This window comes from Agelaius phoeniceus, chromosome 4 (genome assembly GCF_051311805.1).
Source record: "Agelaius phoeniceus isolate bAgePho1 chromosome 4, bAgePho1.hap1, whole genome shotgun sequence".
In the NCBI taxonomy this organism is placed as follows: Eukaryota; Metazoa; Chordata; class Aves; order Passeriformes; family Icteridae; genus Agelaius; species Agelaius phoeniceus.
The window spans coordinates 4,723,436-4,745,727 of record NC_135268.1 but is presented as its reverse complement, the minus strand read 5'-3'; positions in this window follow the sequence as shown (position 1 = coordinate 4,745,727).

Genomic DNA, 22,292 nt, shown 5'->3' with positions numbered 1-22,292 from the left:
ATCAAGGAGAAACTTTTTGCCTGGATGTCACCAGAGAACAAGTGAAAAACAATGTAGATGTCAAGGAGGAGGAAAGGCAAAAATACTGTGGGAAGAGGAGCTGATTCAAACTTCAGGGTGGTGAGCAATGCAAGGCAATCAGCCTGGCCCCTCTGCTTTTCCTATGGTGAGCCCCACGTGGTGCTTGAGGCTCTTCAGAGCAAGAACAGGCCTCAGTTTGTCCTTAATTTTCATTTCTCACCTCTCTCATATCTTTTTAAATCTATATTTACAATGTTTTTGTAAAGGGTGAGAGCAAGGAATAGGCAACCAATTGATCATTAATCTCCCATCTTAGTGTCAGGAAGGAAAACAGTGTTTTGACAGAGTTAATTTAATTATTTTTATGGGAGATTTAAATATTATTAAGAGCATTATTTAGTAACAGGAAATCCCCAGGAGTGGAGGCACTGGAAGGCAAAACTAAGACTTTTTTCACATGAACATTCCTGACCCTCTCTAAACAGGACTTGCACAGCCATTGCCACTTCACTTCCAGGGACAAAAACCACACCAATATGAAGGAAAAGAGAATGGAAAAGTGCTTGGAAACAAAGCAGCAGAAAGTGGATGTAATTTAGCAGCCATGTTACAAGTTTTTCTGCCTGAAATTAAGTTAATTTGCTTCGCTGGGTGAATCCATGGGCTCGTTTGTGTGGGTCTTCCAAGTGCTACAACTCCTGTCCAAAAGCTCAGGTGCCTGTTGAGGTTCACCTGTGTGCTGAAGACAACAAAGAATCTGCAAATTCTGGGTTGCTGGGAGTCCTGGAAATGATGTGAGAAGCGATGACATCCTCCAGTCTGCCAAGGGAGTCTTGCCATGGACACCCATATCTACATCCTCTGGACATTTGGACAGTGAGGATGAAGAGTGTGGGGAAGGCACAAGGGCAGTGGGGAAGCACATCTGCATCCTGTGAGGATCTGGTGGCCAAGCACTGAAAAGCAGAGCCATAAAAGAGGGAGTAACGTGCATGAACAAACCCTTCTGGAGGAACAAAGAAACCTCTGCCTGGAATCTGGCCCTTCTGACAAATCTTTAATCCATAATGCTTGCCTCAGCCCCGCTCCAGAGCTGGGTTTATTGACCTCAAATTCTAGGCACATGCGAGAGCGTTTAAGAGAGGCATGTGCTTCATGTCACACTTATCTTTCAGAGCAGGAAAAGGAGGACAATTGGTTTTCCTCCATGGTTCAGTTTCAGCCAAAACCTGAAAGGAATAACAGGCTAGTCTCGAGGTCTGCGCCTTTAGGCAGCTTTTATGCTAGATAAAATTCAAACCAGAAACTGTCCTACCATAAAAACAAATGCAGAAAGATAAAAACTTTGTAGCTGAAGGTGGAAAATGAGGGTAATATACTGGATTTTCCTGTAGCTGTTTGAGTATCAGTAGGAAAGACATGAACAGAAAGAAATTGAGCTGTAACATTTGGATCTGGATCGGCTGCACTGAAAGTTTTGATTTGGGCCCTGAAATTCTGGGTTGTTAATAAAGGATGTTTTGAGACTGAGAAAATCTCACACTGAAAGAATGTGAGATCAGGGCAGTGGGGGAACATTTCCTCACATGGCACAAAAGGTTGAATCTGGAGGCATTAACCAGTTCAAACACAGAGCTGAAGTGGGGCTGCAGTAACATCAAAGCCAAATGTGTCCCCTTCAAAACCAGTTGCCCTGCAGAAGCTTTCTGTTTGCTATTTTAATATGAAGAAACTGAGCTGAAATCCAGAGCTGTGATGTTTGGTTTATCAATTTACTCTGCTTTACTCAACCTCATATGTCAGGAATCTCAGAGCATCACCAGGAGTACAGATGTCAGCAGTTGGCAGCCAGTGATTTCTGGCTGCTCAGAGGTCATTTTTCTCTTGGATTCCCCCTGTGAAAGGTTTCAAATTCACCATTAAACAATATCACATTTCATGCCTGCTTGCTACTTCAGGTCCAGGAACTAAATTTCTTCTGAACAGTGTAACAGTAAAAGCCAGTTCTCTTTTTGATGTTGGATGTTTCTAGCTATGACTGCAGTGCCATAAACTGTTTGTACCTGTGATCACATCACACATTGTAAAATAGCCAACACACACTTCTATCCACAAATGCATCAGAAAAAGGAAAAAAAAATGCAACAACATGGTTAATTTCTTATCAAAATAGGAGAAAACTTAAAAAATATTTACTGATTTTAGGTTTCATTTCACCACAATGTTTTGTGGTGATTTTATTTTTGCTAGCAAACACAGAGGGTTGCTGGATATTCTCAACGAAATATTTTTCATCCCTGTATTATCACTTCATTACATTTATGTACTTGGAGCTTAGCTTGATGGGCAGGATTGAACAGCAATAATGGTACTCTCTGCTCAACATCTCAACTTAGCTATAAAGTTGGGACATTCTGGATTTGAAGGGAGTGAATCTGGTCTTTGAGAAAAAAAAAAGGAAAGTTGGGCCAAAAAAATAGTTATTCTGCTGCACATTGACAAATTTGCAGAAGATGAGCAGTTCATGCCACAGACATGGAAAGAAAAATCCCTCAGAAAGTTGAAAAGTCTTGCTTGTGCTGCTTTAAGGCAAGAACATGCACAAAAATTGTTAAAATTTGTTTTACAAAGGAAAAAGTAAATCATGCTTCTAGCCTTTCCTAAAGTGCTGCTACTGGAAAATCCAACCTTTTTTGAGAAGATGCATGTCAGTACCACAAAACCAAGAAATATAAAATAAAAATATATACATTAAGATACACATTAAGTGAGGTGTGTGTGTCTAAATATCAGGAATGACCCTCAGCTCCTGATATAAAGTTCTTTTCACTCTGAAAATTAACTCTGAAATTGGTAACTGTGTTAACAAACATGCATTGAGTGTACCAGAGGTCTGTGATGTCACCCAGGCAGAAATGGAATGGACACTTTTCATCTGTTCTGGAGGCATGTTGTAAAAGAGCCACATAATAATTATTAATTTTTTTATTTTTTTTCAAAAGGTGGGATAACCCACAGTCACCTCTCTGACATTTAACCAATGAGCTCACCATGCAGCTGAACTTAATAGTATGGGGCTATGAGCTGATCATCTGAGTTATTATTGCTGATGAGCATATTCTGCAATCAACAGTAATTAATCAGTTTCATTAAGAGAGTTAGTATACAGTTAGTTAGTATACAGTGGGTTTCACCTCCAATAAATCAAGCTGTATGAAAGCATAAACAGGCAAGAGAATGTTTACAGATGGAAACTCTGACCTAAGGCTTGAAACAGCCTCAGACCACCGGGGTTTTGTCCTCTTGGGGCTCACGTGCCCCATGCAAAGAGTTCCCTGCATGGCACTTGGGACTCCAAAGGCAAATCCCAGGCAGAGCCCCTTGGGTCAGGAATCTCTAGCCAGGAGGATGACATTCCACCTGGCAATCATGTGCCTCATGTCCGCAATGAGCAAAATTTTGGCCTCCAAAGGGCAGTGATGCTCAGTAGGTGCAGCAGTTACACAGACAATGCCCACAATTCATTTCTCAGCAGCAGCACCCATGCCAGCAAATGTTTGCAACTGAAACAACAACAAAAAAAGCAATGGAGCATTTTTTCCTACAGCTATTTTTTGGGTATTAGGGATGAATGGAGGAGGAAAATTAGGGTAAGGCCTGTAGCAATCAGCTAAACTGAGCTGCTGAAGTCAGAATAGACATTATTGCAGTGGGGAAAGAGCTTCCATCCAAGCAACACGAAACCAGTTTGCAATTTAAGGAACACAAAATGCACAAAAGAGCAACAAAATGTGATGATTTACACTATTATTTGTTTTCTCAACTTCCTTTGCAGGGGGACAATTAATCCCCCTGCAGGAGATGACAAGCTCAGCATATCAGACCTTAAACATTGCATTAATGGGAAGAGAGAGGGAAGGAGAGGTGAGGCAAAGATGATGTGTCCATTTGCAACTTTACTTCAAAATGCCACCAGTGCATTTTAAGAAGGTATATATTTGCATTTCTCCCTGGAGAATGGCTTATGCAGCAAGTTTCAAGACACAGTACCATCAAGACAAATCAAATATACAAATACATAAGTGTAAAATAAAATAAAACAAAATAAAACGAACTATATATTTAAAATATTGTCAGAAAGAAAAGGAATGGAAATTCCACAGATAACAGGCTATCTCATGGCAAAGTGAAAGTATTCTATATTCATTCATGACATAGTGAGTGATTCTATATGATCTTATGTTTTCTCAATGGGCCTTCTAACATAATCTGTATTACACAGGCTTTCTAATAATCATCTATATTATCATATACTCTAATAACAATGTATGGGCTTTCTAATAATCACCTGTTTTATTAATTCATTGTAGAATCATTCCATGATTCCATAACATGTTTTCTCAATGGGCCTTTCAGCCCGTTAATGCAAATTTTCACATCAAGCGTCTTACCGCACTGCCGAATTCACAAAAACCATTCCCACCAGTTTTGGCTTAGGGTGGAAGCTGACCCAGGCTTGTTGGATGAGCAGCACTCCAGGAGGGCATGGCTGCAGCCAGGGGAGCCTCCATGGGCTCTTGGAGCAGAGTGACACCAGTCATCACCTCCCTGCCTGCCCACACACACCTGGCTGCAGTGCCAGAGGCTGTCCAAATCACCAGCTAATTATTTTCCCCCTGGCCCATTTGTAGAAACATAGATAGGTGATTACAGGGCCAGTTAAAGCTGTTTTCATGGCTTTCATGACTTTGGTTTTTGATGGAAATTGTATATTCTGTCATTTCAGCCGAGAAAGCTCAAACATTTACTTTGGACAGAAATCATAAAGAGCCAGAGCTGCCTCTGAAATGCAACAAAGATAAACATTATTTTATGGTAATTAATTGATAAGGCAGATTAAAAAAAGTTTAAAACAAAACAAAAAACAAAAGTCTTGCAAGCCTGAGGTAATTTTTACTCATTTCTCAGCCATGAATTACCTCTTTATCCTTTGCACAGAGAGAGAGAAAAAGGATTCTTTTTGGTCTCTGGCACAACACACATGTTATAAACACTACTTTTTTATAGTCTCTTTAGCTCATTAAGGTATCAAAAGTCTCCCTCAGCTTCCTTCTGTGTAGGATGCTGGGCACTGTTGGACATGGGGTGCTTGGCAGAGGATTCAAGTGTTTTACTTGCCAAACCTCCAATGCCAAGTTTGCCTTTGAAGTCTTTGCCTACTTGCCCAAGGACCACTCTGTCCCGTGGTAATCCCATTTCCAACCAAAAAGCTTAACCATGAAAAGGTTCTTTGACCCATCTAATTCTTGGAGGCAGAGATTTTGTAGGGATATGTCAAGGAAAAATAGTCCCCAACAAGTTTTTGATTAATCTGATACCTGTGTCGGGGAATGGGTGGGTTGCAGCTCTTCCAGCAGCTGTGGAAAACAGTTCTAAATCAGTCACTGACATGAATTCCTTTGCTCCTTCTGATCTGAAAAAGGAGAGAGAGCCAGGTTTAGAGCTACACCCTAGAAAAATCTAGCAAGACTTCCATCACAGGGAGGCATCTTTCTGCAGTCACGACAGAGCATTGAAATGATGATCTTGGGATCATGCTCAGTGCACAAATACGGATTAAAATTTCGAAATTTATTTTTTATATTTTTCAAGAAAAATGTTTTATGTTAACAACTAAGTTTCAAATATTTGTGGCCTAGAAATGAGTAGTGGTGCTTCATACTTTGTCAAAAGCTGGGGGAAAGCAGTTGGTCTTTGCATGTACTGTGAAGACATCCAGGAAGACAAGGCTGTTGAAAAGGTTTGTGCTTGAAACTCAACAGGAAACCCTTTGGTGATCTGTACTAGGGACTAAAACACCAAAATGTTGCCTGAACAAAGCTCACATGCCAGCTCATTCCAAGGAAATTCATGTCAGGTGTGTCTACTGACTCACTCACGTTAAGAATGGGTTGGTTTGTGCTGGAGATCTGGGCCACTGCTCATGTCAGACCCAAGGGATTGCAGTCTAGGAAGAGTAGACTGCAGTTATCCAAGGGAAAAGAAAGAAATTGCTATCCTGTGGGACCATCTGAAAGCCCTTAAACAGCATAATTGAACTTTTAACTAAAAACTTAAATTGAATTTATGAACTGATTATTCCTTCTCTATTCTGGTTGGCCTTCCGCAGAAATTTTACCTGTTCTCCTTTAATCATCTCTACTTATTTTTTCTATTGACCCCCTTTCAGTTCCTTATAAAACCATTTCATCCTTTTTATTTTTTTTAAATTTTTCCAGCTGCTTTAGAGCCCATTCTTTCTGCAACATACAAGCCTGGTTTGATTTACTGAACACGAATATCCACTTATTTTTATGCTTCTGGATAATCTCATGCTGAAGCTTACTGAAGATCCACCCTGTTGCTGTGCGAGATTGTTGCACCTTTATTTATGATTTTTACTTTCACAGGATTTGAAGGCAAAAAAATCACATTTGTAAGAAAAAGGAGTTATTCAGAATTCCTGAACAATGAAGGGTAAAGGTTCCACTGTTTTAAATCAGGAGATTTCCCTTGAATAAGCAATGTGCACTGCACCTCGAGAGAGTTTGCCATGATTTTTTTCCCCAGGTGTTGAGCGTGGAGCCTTTGGGTATTTGCTTTTTGAACATACACTGCCTCTAAAAATTTCTCTTTTAAAGACTGAAACCTAAAGCTCCTGCTGTCCTGACCACTGTCTTTCAGAACAGAGCAAGCATTAGCAAACTTCTCTTTAAAGTTTTATGTCAGTGAAACCTGAAGACATTGATTTAAATCATATTCATGGGAAAGACGTATTGCAAAAGGAATTTCACCAAATTAAAGGCCAAACGTTAATAAAAGTCACATGAAACTACATGAATTGAGAACATTTTGTTCTCCCATTCATAGATGGGATAACAGAAAGAAATTTTCAATAATAATAGAAAAATAAAGGTTAAAATAAAAAAAAGTCAGATGTTTTGTTTGCTCCAAAATTTGTGCATAGATTGATGCACACATTTATATGAAAGCATGACTATCTATGTATATACATCTATATACATCTATATATAGTGTCCTTAAAAGCTATGGGGAAGCTGCACTATAATAATTCTGTTTCTCATGTAGCAGTTAACCTTTTTGTGTTTCACAGACAATTAAACATGCAGTTACTTCTCAGTCATCACATTAACATCTCTGTTCCTTCAGAGCTTTTTCTCTGGCTCCATACACTTCATGCTCTAGATACTGCAGCTCCCAGTACTTACAAATGATTTACACAGATTACACACTGCTTCATTTATGTATAAAAATTATACAAATGCACTGGAGTACGAATTGGCAAAACAGAGTCAGCTTTATGCAGTACATTTTCCAGTTTCCATAGTATTTTCCTAATTCTGTCAAGTTAATTCATGAAATGTGAGACACTTGACTTTAAAACAGGCTCTGATTGTTGCTTCAAGAGCATTATAATGAATGTTATTTGTTCCCCTTCATTATTATGCATTTGTAAACTCCAATAGTCATGTTCCACCACAGGAAAATAGTTCCCTACCACAGGAGAACCCTGGTTCTTCCCCTCAAATCTGTTTGTTTTCCTTCATGAAGACAAGCCTCATAAAACTTAACCATAAGATGGCACCAAGACATACCATGGAATTTCTGACACTGATCCTGATACACCTATTTGTTCTCCAGTCAAATGTTTTGTACCAATCCTTCCCTACTTTTCCATTTCACCCCCTACCAGACTGGGTTTTATATTGCTGCCAGATGGTATTTCAGTTTAAATCACTGAACTAGCCAAAGATTTGACCATCCAGGTCATGCTGAAAAATACTGGAGGCTTTGGTTCACTGGGATAAATAATCACTGAGAGCTGCACCCCAGAATGCAAAGCAACAACCAGCAAAGGCCTTGGCAGCTGCCAGCCCTGAAAAGAAAAAAAAAAAAATTGGAAGCCTATCCAAACTATTGTTAACAGAATCTGAATATTTTCCAGCTTTTCCTGAGCAATTATTATAAAACTGAATGTTCTCCTGAGTGATTATTATAGAACTGACACGTCCCTGGGTATTTCTACCCCCTCTTTCTCCTCTGGTACAGCCAGGAGCAGCAGGATGCTCACCTGGCCACCAAAGCACCACACCTGAACACCATCAGGACCAGAATATTCCTCTTTTCTCCAAAAGTTTGGCATTTCCTGGCTGCTAAAGACCAGTGAAGCTCAGGGCTGGCGGTTTCACCGCAGCTTTTGCCCCTTTTTGTCATTAGCTGCCCTCTCCATTGGTCATTACTCCTTAATGATGTGCAGTGGTTCCATCTGTGAAAAGCACCCTGGGTGCACTTTAAAGCATTACAGGAGTATTTCAATGAAAATATTAACAATGACCTTTCTTTCTCTCCCTCTCTAATGGGTGCTGTATGCTATTTGCACTTTTAGAGCAAAGGCTATTTCAACTTTTTTCCATTATATAATTCTCCCCCCACCCCCCCTGCCAATGGTTTATAACTATGCAATAAAAATTCACTCAGTTTGAATCTTGGCAAACAAGGTTTTAAGTTGGAAAAAATGTCACTAAAGCCAAGTTGGAGTTTAAAGAGTGTAAAATATGAAGGGGACTGAATTTTCTTAAATACATTTTTGTGCTTACACAAATGAAAAACAGATTAATTTTTTATATTTATTGAACTTTGGTTGCCATACACAAAATAAGTTCACTGTTGAGGGTGTTTTGGTCCAAAAATACAGGCATGTTAGGTACATTATTTATTGCCAGACTATGAAAAGGAGAAAGGTGGCACCTAGGAAAGGAAAATAATCATATGAATAATTAACCTAAGCTTGAAATAAAGCTCATGAGGATTGTCTACTTAGTTAAGTAATGAGGCAAAGCATTCATTTAAATGAAATGCAAACTATGTACCAGTCTCAAAAACTCTGGGGCCCATTTTAATGCACCATTGATGATGTATCATATTTTTATCATCACTAGGATGCCTTCAAGGAATCTACTGGAAGAAAATGCTCTGATACATCTCTTGGTTGCATTAGGAAGACTTTTGAGAGTGGCGACACAGATTGAAAACATGCAAGAGCTCAGGATGAGTGCAGCAGAACAGTCAGAACAGCACTGTGACTAAAAGGAAACCTGAAATACTACATGCTGCTCACAAAACCTTCCTTTGCTGTGACTAAACAAACCCCTTATCAATGCCATGAAAGGCAGATTAATTATTTTCTCATTTTGGTCTCAGGGAGGGAAGGTGCTGTTACCAGAAAAGCATCTCAGAGTGCTCAGAATTTTGTCATTCAGCTGTGTGAAACAGGTGAATGATGTTTTCAAAGCCAAGTAGATAAAAAAGAGTCTCAGTTTGAAAGCACATGAAAGGTGTCTCATTTGATGTCCTTACACAGTGTTCTATGGACTTTTCTTGTTTCAGCACAAGGAGCTATGAGCTCTGGAATCATACCTGAAAGGACTTTAGCAGCGATCATTGTAAAAAAAAGTGCCAGAGCAAGGCTTAATTAGAGATTAAAAAATTATAAAGTGTTTAGTTCTATTAATAACCTTCATATATGGAAATAAACGTGCCTGAGAAGGAAGAGGAGGAGGAAGGAAACAGGAGCAGAAAGCCAAGATCCAATGGTGAAAGGTCCCATACTGAGCTCCAGAAATATTTCTCTTGTGAAAGATGCTCTGACCTCTCCTCTGAGTGCAACAAATTCTCCTCTGCCCAGTCAAATGCCAAAGACATAAAAGATTTCCCACCTATTGCTTGCCTTTATCAACTAGTTATATATGGATATAGTGATTATATGATTCCTCCAATCAAAATACCTCAGACTTGGGAAGCTGAAAAAGACTTCCTCAATGCAGTTTTATTATGTATTTCCTCCCCAAACCAGTGTCCTTGTAGAATTGAAAACTAGTGCTTAATGGTTAGAATAAAGGTCCAAGAGTCACAGTTTCTGATTTTTATTGCTAATGATTCCGCACAGTTGTTCTCTGGCTCTGGCAAGTCATTTAATTAGCTTCTCCTGATTTCTAACATTACATTGATGTCAGATGTATGATAGATCTAATATATATTATGAAGCATGTATTATACACTTTAATAGCATAAACAAACACGCAAGGTAGACACTAAAAAATGCTGAAGACCTTCAGTAGAGGTGCATAAATGACATATTTAACAGCCATAATTTCAATAGCTCATCCCTGTATTTAAATGCATTTTGTGCCATGGAGAACAGAGAATTAAAGGAGTACAGTAACATTTCTCAAGAGCTGTAATCTCACCTAGAGATCTCAGGTTTGGTTTAGTGTTGCACCAAGAATAAGCTGGTGGAATATAGTCTGTGCTTCTCTTCAGAGATTAATATTCATGAGAAACTAAGAAATGTATTCCATTTTGTACTGTTTCCCACAACAGTCTGACACAAAATATATTAGGAGAACTTTGGCAGGCATCTGATATAATAAAATATTTGGTTTACAAAGCAGAAAGTGTGCCCTGCGCTCTTCCATAAATCTACTATAATAGGCACTTGTGGCAAAAAATACATTTCTGAACACACAGAAAACACAGATTACAGCATAATCATGATGTAATTGGTTGAAAGCCACCAGGGCTGTTTTCTGCTGTGAGCCATATAAAAGCTTTCTGACTATTTTAAGTTCAGGGCAGAATGAAGTGAGAGGAAGCCTCCACAGATTTGACTTTGCTGGAAGTCACATGAGCAGATGAAATGAGATCAACTTGTAAAGCAGAGGCAAGCTGTGGCTGGAAAGATTTCCTCATGGCTGCTGTGTTTGTAAGCTCAGAGGAGAGCTAAAGCCATGTAGACCATTGCTGTGGAGTCAGTGAGCACATCCTCCTTGTTTTCTACCCTTACATCAAAGTCAATGAGGTGTACATGGGGCTCCTTCACTCACCAGCACAGCAAAGGTCAGCCTGAAATGTCCAAAATGCCAATGCATGAGTTCCCAACGAGTTCCTGCACATCTGGCTGTTTCTGTGAGCAAACAGGGGGATTTTTTTTCCAGGAAGAAGTATTGGAAATCACTCACAAATGTGCTGCATTGATCCAAAACATTTATAATCATTTGACTTTGGGTTTGGGGCACATGATTCACATTTGCACTTGCACACAGGCAGACAGATCCTCCCCGTCTCTCTCTCTCTCATGCTTCCCTATAAAAGCAGTTGCTATTTCCTGACTGGCTTCCTTCCAAATTTGTGAACTAATTTAATTTGGCACCTTTTAACTCGTTCCATTATGCCCACCACAAACCTTGCCTAGGAAAAAAAAGAGAGAGAAAAAACCCATGGGATCAAAGAAAGGAGGTGGACAGGGAAGAAAACTGAATGACCAGGGAACTGAATGACTCTTGGCTAAGAGTGTCAATGCTGGTGTATAAAACAGATGGAACCACCACCAAAATTGGGCATCCTCTGTGCCAGGTGCTTCTGTGAAGCCAAAGGTGAGCTGGGAATGATAAACTCTGCAAGTTTCCCAGTCTGAGCCCAATGTGACATTACTGATTTAGAGCCCCAAGTCAGCATCTGCACAAAAGCTTCTCCAGAGCTGCCTCCAACCTGTCCAAGCAGGGTAATGTGGGGTGGATAAATCCCCATCAGGACACTGCACATGCCATTGCAGGATACTGCCAGACTCCTACGTGAATGGGTGGGAAATCCTGGGACTTCCTGGAGATTTCCCAGGTGCTGTGGGGAGGCAGAGGCACCCCCAGCTCTCTGCCAGGTGACAGCATCTCCCCTGGGAGCAGTGAGGAAAGGACAAGCAAAGTGTGACTGTCACAGCTGGGCTCTGGTGCTGGTGTGGAGTCAGCACAGCTGTGTGTGCTCCCCTCCCCACAGCCCAGCTGGGGAGTGAAATGTCCCAGCACCACCAGCATCAGGAAATGTGTGTGTTCCTGCACTGAACAGACACTGTGCTCCTTCCCCAGGAGCTCTCAGAGCAGTCCTTCAAAAGGTGTAAGACATTTGGTAACTGGTATGAACAGTACCTTTTTATCCCCCTGCTACCAGGAGGAAAAGAACTCAGCTTCTAAGTCTGGACCGTGTAAAAACACCTCAAGAGAAAGACTCAGAATTCCTAAATTAGATCAACCCAACTGCATCCTCTCCAGCTAGTGCAGGATCACGCAGCAGATGTACAGTTTTTGTGGCACATCCAGAGATCCATTAATCACCTCCAGGGCTGCTGACACCAGCTCCTTCCCTGGGCAGCCTGTTCCAATGCATGGCAACCTTTCAGTGAAGAGGTTTTCCCTAATATCCAATCTCAACCTTCCTGGTGCAGTCAGAGGCTGTTTCCTCTTGTCACTTGTTACTTGGAGGAAGAGCCTGGTCCTCCCCTCTCAGAGAAGTCTGGGGCCCAATTAAAAGGACCATATTTGATTTCTCAGAGCTACCAGAGCTCTGCACTGAGTCTTCTGCACAGTTAATGATTTTGGGGTCAGGAGTGGTGTTACTTTAGGGTGCCACATGACAAATTCAGGATTTTCAGCTGAAGTGGCAAAAGTAACTGATCCACCCAGCAGAAAGTGAGGCTCACATGAAATTAATCACCAGGATGAGGCTGGGAAGGTGTGCAGGGCTGCAGAGGGGGTAACAAGTGTTCTGGTGTCCTGCAATGAGATTATCTTGTGTAAACACTCACTTGGGATTCCTCTCTGCATGTTATCACTGTTAGTCCTGTCAGAAGCAGTGTCTGAACCACTACAGTGATGTTACACAGGACTTGCACATTTTCACAGTTCCAAAAATCCCCCTTTTCCCACAAGGACAACTCCCAAAGGAACTGAGATTGTTGTCACAGTAAACCAGTAAGAAACCTAAACCAAACTCCCCAAACTGCTGCTGCCTTGTAACCAGAATTTCCCAGCATTGCCTATCAACATTGGGGATGGAAAAACATGGAAGTTTTTTTTTTCTTCTCCATATGGTGCTAAAGAAAGCTGGGAATGGTCCCACCTCACCTGCTGAGCATACAGCCATCTCACCTCCCATCTGCATCAGCCTGACAAGCCTGTTTATCCTTCTTAAAATGAGGTTCTGTTCCTGTGAATTATTTTTATGAATTCAGACTAACAGACAGGAGAGGCAAAATGTCTCAGGAAAGACAATGCAGCCTATCTGAGAACATATTTTCCTTTTCAGAATATTGGAGAGTTGGAGCACTTTAGTGACAGTAGGAGTACAGGAAAATAGTTTTCCACTCAGGAGAAAATAAATGAAGCTGCCAGTCAAATACAATACTGACACCACAATAACTAAAAGCTAAAGCTTTGCTAATTGTCAACTGTATTTCTTCAAAATCTTGATTAAGCTTTATTCTCAGATCATCATCCACTGAATCCTAAGCCTGTGTATGTTATCTAAGAAGGGAATTTCATGCCCACTTGCAGGAAAACAAAAACAAGTGGAAATCTCATGACATGTGGGCTGCCTTACCAACAAAGATGTACAAATCATGTCTTTTTCATTGTCTATCTGTAAATTTTAAACTCACTTAAAAGAGATCCTCTTTAGGGAAGTCATCTGAAGCTTGCATAATTTTCTGATTTGCTTTCATCTGGAATGCCTGTCTGGAAAACAGACTAAATAGAAGCTCAGTAGAACCTCTAAATAATGTGTTAGTTGGATACACTTGTTGGATAACTTTGCTAATTAAGCTCACTGACACTTTTGTCAGAAGAGTTCTCTCTTTCTTACCTACACGGAAATCCCTCTGCTTTAGCACCGGTCTTAAACTTGGAAAAGGAACCCCAATTCTAAAATTTCTCTTCAATAAAGCAAAACCCACATATGTCTTAGGCATCTTTTCTAGTCACCAGCTCACAGTTGTCTGAATCCACTGTAACCAAATATTTCCATTAACCCAGTGGTCCTAGTTTAAATGTCATTATTAGGAAAACTCCGATTTTCGTCCTTGGGAGGAAATTTTAGAAACTAAATAATTACAAAAAATATACTGTTAAATATGCTACTACAGCACTATAATCTAAAAATTTCAAATTGTATCTTGCACAACTGTGATATACAGAGGCACCTCCTGATAAATTTGTTAGAGATTATTAATAATCATAACTGAATGCCCATCTGTACTGAAGTACACAAGCCAGACAACATTCTCCTTTCCCTCCACTTGCCAATGCCTTTTCCATACCTTGTCTCCAAAGGAAAGCCTCCACACACAGTATCTTCATATTGCTGTGTGACTAATGAACCCTTTCTGCCAATGTTCACATGTAAATAAATCTAAACTAGATTTCACACATGTCTGTCTCTCTTTGAAATGAAAACTGAAATTTATTCCTCTCCACTTTATGTTGAAACTGGCTTTTTTAAATTTTTTTTTTATTGTGTCTAGAAACAACTCTGCTTGAAACATTCAAAGCACAAGGCTGTTTTCAATAGATTGACAGAGGCTTTGGGGGGAAGTCTCTGCCTTTGCTGAAGCCTGGTAGGGCTGGCAAAAGAAATTAGGAGCAGCTGCAAAAACTACTAATGCAAAAACAGGCAAACATCCTAAAATATAAGTCCAATACCCCCTCAACTTGTTGAAGTTGAGAAGAGGCAGGAATTTACCCTCGCTTCCTCCGGACCAGCTCTGAGAAAGGTGTGAGGGCATCACAGTCACACAAACACAAGGGAGATGGGATTCAGGAGGTTATAAAAGGGAAGCACGATCACTTTTCTCTCTAGTCTGAGCACAGTCCCAAGGTGTTTGGTTACAGCAAAAAACGTGCCAAATCATCACAGGGAAAAGACTATGATGAGAGCCATAAATCTATTTAGATTAACTGAATTTTTCACCATTTGGCTTCAAGTAGAAGAGCTAAATATTTTTTTGCAACTAATCTGTTTTGACTCTATGAAAAACATTTTCATTGCAATGAAGTTATTAAAGTCTTAGCACTTACTGTTTTGCAGTTAATATAGGAACTTTTTTCTACCTGCCTGCTAGTTTCTCTGCAATAAATTTCTCTGCACAGGTTGGCTCTTCACTCTGCTTCTCTTATTACTTCATTTAAGAGAATGATTTATTTTAAACCCCAAACCAAACACAGGATCGAAGAGTAGAGGTTAAGAAATGAAATAAAAAGAAAACAGACCTTCACCTTTCATTATGCTTGTCTTAAGTATCCGCTTTATTAAACTTACTCAGTGTTTAAGTCTGGTTTATTAAAAACCATCAATGTTTAGCTTATGCTATTTTTGAAGCAGTCTGCACTGTGTAGTGTTTAATAGGCTGCCCAAAATCAGATTTTTTTGCTGTTGTTTGAAAAGCAAACATAGAATGCTCCAAGATATCCATTTGTAAATGCAGTTAGCAGTCACAAAAGCTTGACCAATATCATATCATTAATTTTATAAACCAAAACCTGAAGTGTGTTTATTACATCTTGTAGGGCTACTCATTAAAGATATAATCTGATTCCCTATTGGAAATCTCAGCACAGATTGACACATCAGTGTTTAACCAGGCTCCTTACCCATATGAAAACCTCTTTACACTCTCAAGAACATGCAAAGAATCACTTGTCAGTAGGAACCTGATTTTGTGTTCCACCCCTCAAATCTCAGCTGATGCATCAAGAATCACTTAGAATCAGCTGCACTTTACTATTTATAATATATATAAAATATAATTATGTATTTATTGTTCCTGGTGCAATCAGTAGGAGCCCTGTTAAGGATTTAGATGAGAGGAGGGTTGATATTTAGATTATTGATATCTAGTGAATTTAGAAGCAGGACCCAGTTGAAGACACTACATTTAAAATGTTACTTCTGAGCCATTGCTCCCATGATGTCCACAGGGAATTCTGTCAAAATAAGGGATGAGATTTTGCTTATCAAGTGTTATTAGCAGTGTAATTGTATCATCGGCATTGTATCATCATCAGAAACTGAGAATTTGGTATGAATCATCAAGAAATCAAGCATTTCTTTTCTGGTATTTTTTCCCCCCCTATTTCTTTGTATGACACAGTTTGGAAAGCTACAGCAAGGAACATCTCCATCCAGCTGGGAAAGTCCCATTTTCTCTGGTCCTTTTCAAATTGAGAAGACTGCTTAACACATGATAAGAGCAGCTCTATATGATACAAGCAAAGTCAGTCACAGCTGAAACCTGTACCAGCTCCTCCTGCCCGGACACAAGTCCCTCTTCAGCCACAAGAGAGGGCCACCAGTGTCACCAAGGACAGCATGGTCCATGTCCAGGCAAGGCCATGATGCCCTGTCCTTTCCTGTAAGGAATGAAGCACATTGAAAGCACATTTCCACGCTGAAAGGCTGTTTCCAGCACCCTGTAAAAATATATCGGCGTTTTGCGAAAGCAAACAAAAAGCCCCAAACTTTGCACCGTGTCAGAATGAAAAGTGGACATTTTTAAATTCCCAGTAGATAAGGCCGTGTTTGAGCAAACCCAAATTGCTGGACCTCACAAGTTGCCACACAGCAGAGCTGTTGTTGCCCTTCAGTCAGCTCTAATTTTGAATTAATTGAATGAGTTTTTGCCTCAGACATTTCTGCGAACAGCCTTGAACTACAGAGTCGCAGCCAAACATCTTCATTTAAAAAGCTGCTCCTGCCTCTAAACTCAGACATATTGCACACCCCTTTGGAATGCCCTGGAAAGCAGGTAAATAACTCAAAATTTGTCTAGCACCTTATAGAAATAACAGTGAAGGGAAATAAATGCAAGAGAGAGAGAGAAGACCTAAAACAAAGCTCAAGGAGGTTCCCATTTAAGGTCACCAGAAGAGGTGAGGGGTTTGTTTTTCTTCTCCCTAATAGAGAAGCCTAAATTTAATTTCTCTTCTCATTTTCTACTTTACTCTGCTCTTTTCCTCACAATCTCCATCCTACTCCTCCTCCTTTCTTCTCCTCCAGTCTGAAATTCCATTCCCAGCCATATGTTTCTCATTGTGATCCACCTTCCATTTTTGGTCATACAGCAGAATGTGGTTTGAAGATCCAAGAAAGTCAGAGCGTGTTGACACAAGGACATTGGATTCTAGGTTTTGTCAACACTGAGCTGAAGAGCTTTGGGCCTTGAATCAATTTTAGCCTCCTTGACCAAGGAAACCCTGCAGAGAGTCAGACAAAGATCAACGAGAACAGATTTCCGAGTGAACAGAGCCATATAAGTATATCTTGCATTACAGGGGAGTGGTTTTTATTTTCCTTATGATCTGCCCTTGCTCCAATATTAAATTCAAACACTACTCAATTTTGCTTGGCATGCAGCTTTTTTGCAGTGAGACCCTAAAGTTTTCTTGTAGGTGATATCCAGTAATGAGAGCCCTAAGACAAACTTGAATTTCAAACATCAGATGGATTCCTTCTAGAAACTGAGATAAATAATAAACCCAAAACTACTCCAAGGTCTCACTGTGATCTATTCCAAAAGCAAGTGATGACGAGTCACAGTCTTTTCCCAGATGACCTGGGGGATTTCCTGCTAAATTGCTGTGCTCCCAGACGTCTGGGCATGTGAAGTGGGTCCACCAGCTAAAAGTCCATTCCCGACCTTGGGCTTCAACTAAAAACATGTGTATAAGGCTGGGTAATGGAAGAGAGTGTAAGGGAAGGAGAATTAAACTGATGTTGACATTATTTGAAATGTGCTTTAATTCATGCTCTGCCAGATAGCTGAAGATTAATCTCAAACTGTTTATTTTAATGTATCATATTTCTGACTTGCAGCTAGCTATCAGCTGGTGTAATATAAGCTTTAATTTTGGCACCATCGAGTCGTCATTGTGTTTACATTTTCACTCACACTTTCTTTGGTTATATCATAAGCAATTTCATGATTTAATGGCACTTACTTTCCTGAATAAGAACTGGTTTAGCTAATTTTTTGGTGAAGGAAGAGAGACTTTTTACAAACTACCTGTTTTCTTTGTGTAGTTGCTTGTAACAACAAGGTCTTGAAAGATCCCTTAGTTACACTGCCATTTCTGAGGGAAAATGAAAATGAAACAGAGGAGAATCTGTTTTTAAATTCTGGATTGAGGATCAGGCTGGTCTAGAAAATCAGAAAAGTTTTAGTCATTTTTCTAGCTACCACTCCAAACTCCACGTTGAAAATATCACTGCTTCATTGAGCTCAAACAGAGCTATATTGTAATCCAGAAATAACCAGGGAAACGCTGTCAATATAAAATCATAGGAACTAGAAAAAACAACTAGGTATTTTGCTGAGCAGAGTTACTCTAGCACAACCCAGTCTGGGAAAGAGCTTGGATTAATTGATTGGATCCAAATATTTTTAACCACTTAAAAATGTGGCTTCTTTAAATTAATGTAAAGTTGGACAGGCAGACACTTGCAGATCCTGATGGCCATGGACAGGAAGTGCTCCCTGGATGTGTAGTCAAGAGCTGCATCCCCATCTGCCTCAGGACAGGACTGGGTTCTTGCTCCTGCCAAAGGACAAGCCCAGCTCCATACTAAATTTACAGCTGCTAGTCTGGTTTTAGGATCTGTGGCAGGTTTCCAAGATGACATAGTGGGGTGCTCAGATGCCTCCAATGAACAGCAGTGACATGTCTGAGAGGAATTTTTATAAAACACATGGATGTAAAGCTCAGGGATTCATGTTTTACACGAGGCAGCGCTGTCTGAAGAGTCAGCCTTTATAATTGAGTAATGCCAAACAGTCCCAAGCTATGCTCCAAGCATTACAACTTGCAAAACACTGCAGGACCTCACAAGTGTGGAGACACACAAGCAGGAGGCAAAATACATCATGACTTCTAGCCAGATTTCTTGGCTTGGGAAAATTTCCCAGCAACAGAAAGTTGCTCTGATTCTGGACCACGCTAGAGAAATTCAAGTAGGAACCATACATCTCAAAGATGCATAAAACTGTGAAAGCAAAGACAAGATTTTTGCACCTATATCTGCAGATTTTGTCCTCCTGGGACAGAATTTGCATATAGCCTCTCTGGGAGAAAATGAACTGTGGAGGGGTAGCAAAAACAGCGAATGAGAAATTATAAAGAAGGCAATAAAAAGAGAAGAATAGGAGACGACTCCTAGACCTCACACAGCCTCTGTTAAACAATGGGGAGCAAATCTTCCAGGAATTCAGTAAGACCTGAGAAGAAATAGAGGGACTGCTGGAACAAATGGCTGCTGGCTCCAGTTCCACTCAATGACCTTGACTGTGCACATTAGAGCTAGCTGTTACATCAGGCACTGAAATAGAGAACAGACCATAAAAAAACTCTGAACATTTCCTCCCATAAGATTCCTTTGTTATAGGACTCTTTTGTAGCATTTAGTAATAATTTCCTCTCTGACAAATGTTCTTGTGCAAATTATAATGCCATTATGCTCTGATGTGAGCTTTTCCCTCGTTTCTTAGTTAATTTGTCTTTATGGAAGTTCTTCAGCTGCCAGCCAGTACTGGAAAGTTATTAATTCCAAGTGACTTTAATAATGCATGGGAGCTGAGGAGAAGTTTAGCAAACTCCCCAAATATTTCTTTACCAACATTTAACTGAATATTCTATTTGCCCTCTAATTTCTTCACCTGGATCTCTGCCATGGCTCATGGTTTTATTCAGCTCTGACAAAGGTGGGTTGCCAGTAGGAAGCACAGGAAAGATGGGGAGCAAATCATCTCTCTATCCCCCATTTACATGGTAGGTTGATCATAGAGTTTCTGTAAAACCTCCTCTCTGTTCCTTTCTGCAGAAAATGCGAATTTTGTTGCATGCAGAGCAGAGCCAGGAGGTCAGACAGGGAAAGTGGGAAACAGAGTTGCTCTGACTATTCCTTCCTGAGTGGCTTTTCCACCAAGGCAAAGGTGCTTCAAGGCAGCGTGGACTTACTGCTCAACCATTAATCCTCTTCTGACTGTCCACATTTTCTTCCCCTACGCTCAGGTATGCCCAGAAGCTCTAACACACCCCCTAAGCTGCACTTCAGTGGTGCCAAAACCTTCATAAATTATTATTCTCTCTGCTTCCCTAGCAAGTTAGCTTCACTAGCTTGTGCTCAGTCCCATTAAAAACTTGGCAAAAGATGGAAAATGACTGACGCACCAGAAAGATTCACCTTGGGAACTCATCTAATGCTCACACAAAAAGGTGGTAAAAAGATGTTTATAAAGTAATTTGTAGGAAACTCAGATTGCAGGAGGAGCCACATTTTTGCTTTAGTGACATTCAGTACCTGGCAGCCACTCCAGTGATCAAGAAGGAAGATACTCTCTTGTCCTGAGCAACCTCAGAGGAACCCCACAAATGGGAGCTTACTCATACTAAAGAATTTTTCTGGGGAAGGGAATATTTCAACCTTTTGTAAGTTTCCAAAAGGATTCTTCTGACTGGCTGTGAAAATCAGCATGATCTCTCTTCTGTTTAGCTTTGTTCAAGTTTAACACAAACAGCTTAAATTCTGTGTGGTTACTGGAACAAAATATACTGCCAAGGACTGAAACTATTAAATCTTTTCTTTTATCTGTTCCTCATGGATATCACATGCCCAGACAAATTAGATTGTTCATAACAGTCTGAGCTTAATAATATTTTCCCCATTAAAAGGGAAATCCTTGTGATAACATATGCAGAGATGAACATCTCCAAAGTGATTTTATAGGGTTTTTTTTTTCTCAATGAGGCTCATGAAACAGATTCATAAAGCTGAATACTTTCAGTGCTGCAAGACACAGGCATTTGCAGTGATGCTGTGTTTGGAAACTTGCTCAGGGTCTTCATGATGCATCTTCTTTTTAAGAAGCTAATTACACCATTGGGACAGTTTTGGTAAAATTCAGGTAAAAACACAGTATCTAAATGATGAGTTTTGATGAGGAAACCAGGAAGGAAGAGGGAGGAAACTGAAATGAGAAAGTTTGAAATAAAATTGGTGCAAGCCACTGAAAAACATTATGAGAAGTTCATATGGAATACCAAGAGCTCAAAGTTTGCCTCTCAGCTGAATTACAGTTCAGCCTGACTGACTAAAGACACCTTCTGCACACAATTACTCCTTGACTACTGTTTGTAAGACATTAACACATCTTGAAAACATAAAGGAAAAATAATTGCCTTTAACTATTTTTTCTGTTAAACAAGCTAACTATTCAGATTCTTTTTAATACCCATCACCCCAGCCAACCAGCTTGTTTGTTTTTGCTGTGTTATTTGTGCAGACATGAAAGCCATCATACAGCCTCACAAAGAGCTATTGCCCTTGACCATGTCACACCACAGCTGAGTAACAGCCTGAGACACTGATCTCTTCTTTCCTTGCTCCAAACTGTGATAAGAAAGGAACATCTTGCTGTTTCTCTTTTTGTCCCAGAAACAAATCCTGCCACCTAACCTGCTCTCTGTTGGCAACCCAAGAGTGGGACAGACATCTTCCTAGGAAGAGAGCTGTCTTTTTTAACAATGAACAATCAATGTGTAAATCTGACTGCTTTGAACCCCCAGCCAAACAGAAAGTCTGTCTATGGTATTTTCTGTGTTAGTAAGAGAATTCAGGCAAAGCTCAAATGTATTTGCAAGTACCCTGAAACCTTGTGTCACCCAAGGCTTGTCTGTCATAGTGGTGTCAGCCCTTGTGCTTGGGTTCCACTGAATTTTATCATGTCATTGCAGTGCCAGAAAATCATTCCAGCATGCTGAGCCATCCCTCCATGAGGTCAGGGCAAAAAAAAAAAAAAAAGGGTTTGGCCACCCAGATGAGGGAGGGATGCAGCAAATCTGCTGATGGGGAAGAGACGAAACAGCCCCATCTTACCCCAAATCACACCAGCCTCTGGAGCCCTGCCTGTGCTAAACATATTTTGACGTATTTTGAAAACCTGAGCTCTTTCATATTTTGAAAACCTGCCTTTCAATGGTGAAGCTGCTGACTTGGATCATCTTAGACTGAGCTTTAGGATATGTGCAGCAGAGAGAGTATCTGCTGCCCTTGTTTAATTTTGTAGCATTTGGGTTTTTTGGATTAAAGCTTTAACTTTATAGAGCTTAACATTTATAACTTGATATTTATAGGGTGTTTCTTTAACATTTCTTAAAGGCCACCTAGATTTGCTCACATAAATTAGTATGAAATTCATTAGCCTTTCTTAAAATGGTGAAAAAAAATCAGAGTTAAATTGCATGAAATAACAATTTAAGTTACTACCTACCCACAGAATTAGGCTTTCCTAAAGAAAAGGAATTTCCTAATTCCTTTTGAGAAAAACTAGTAAGAAC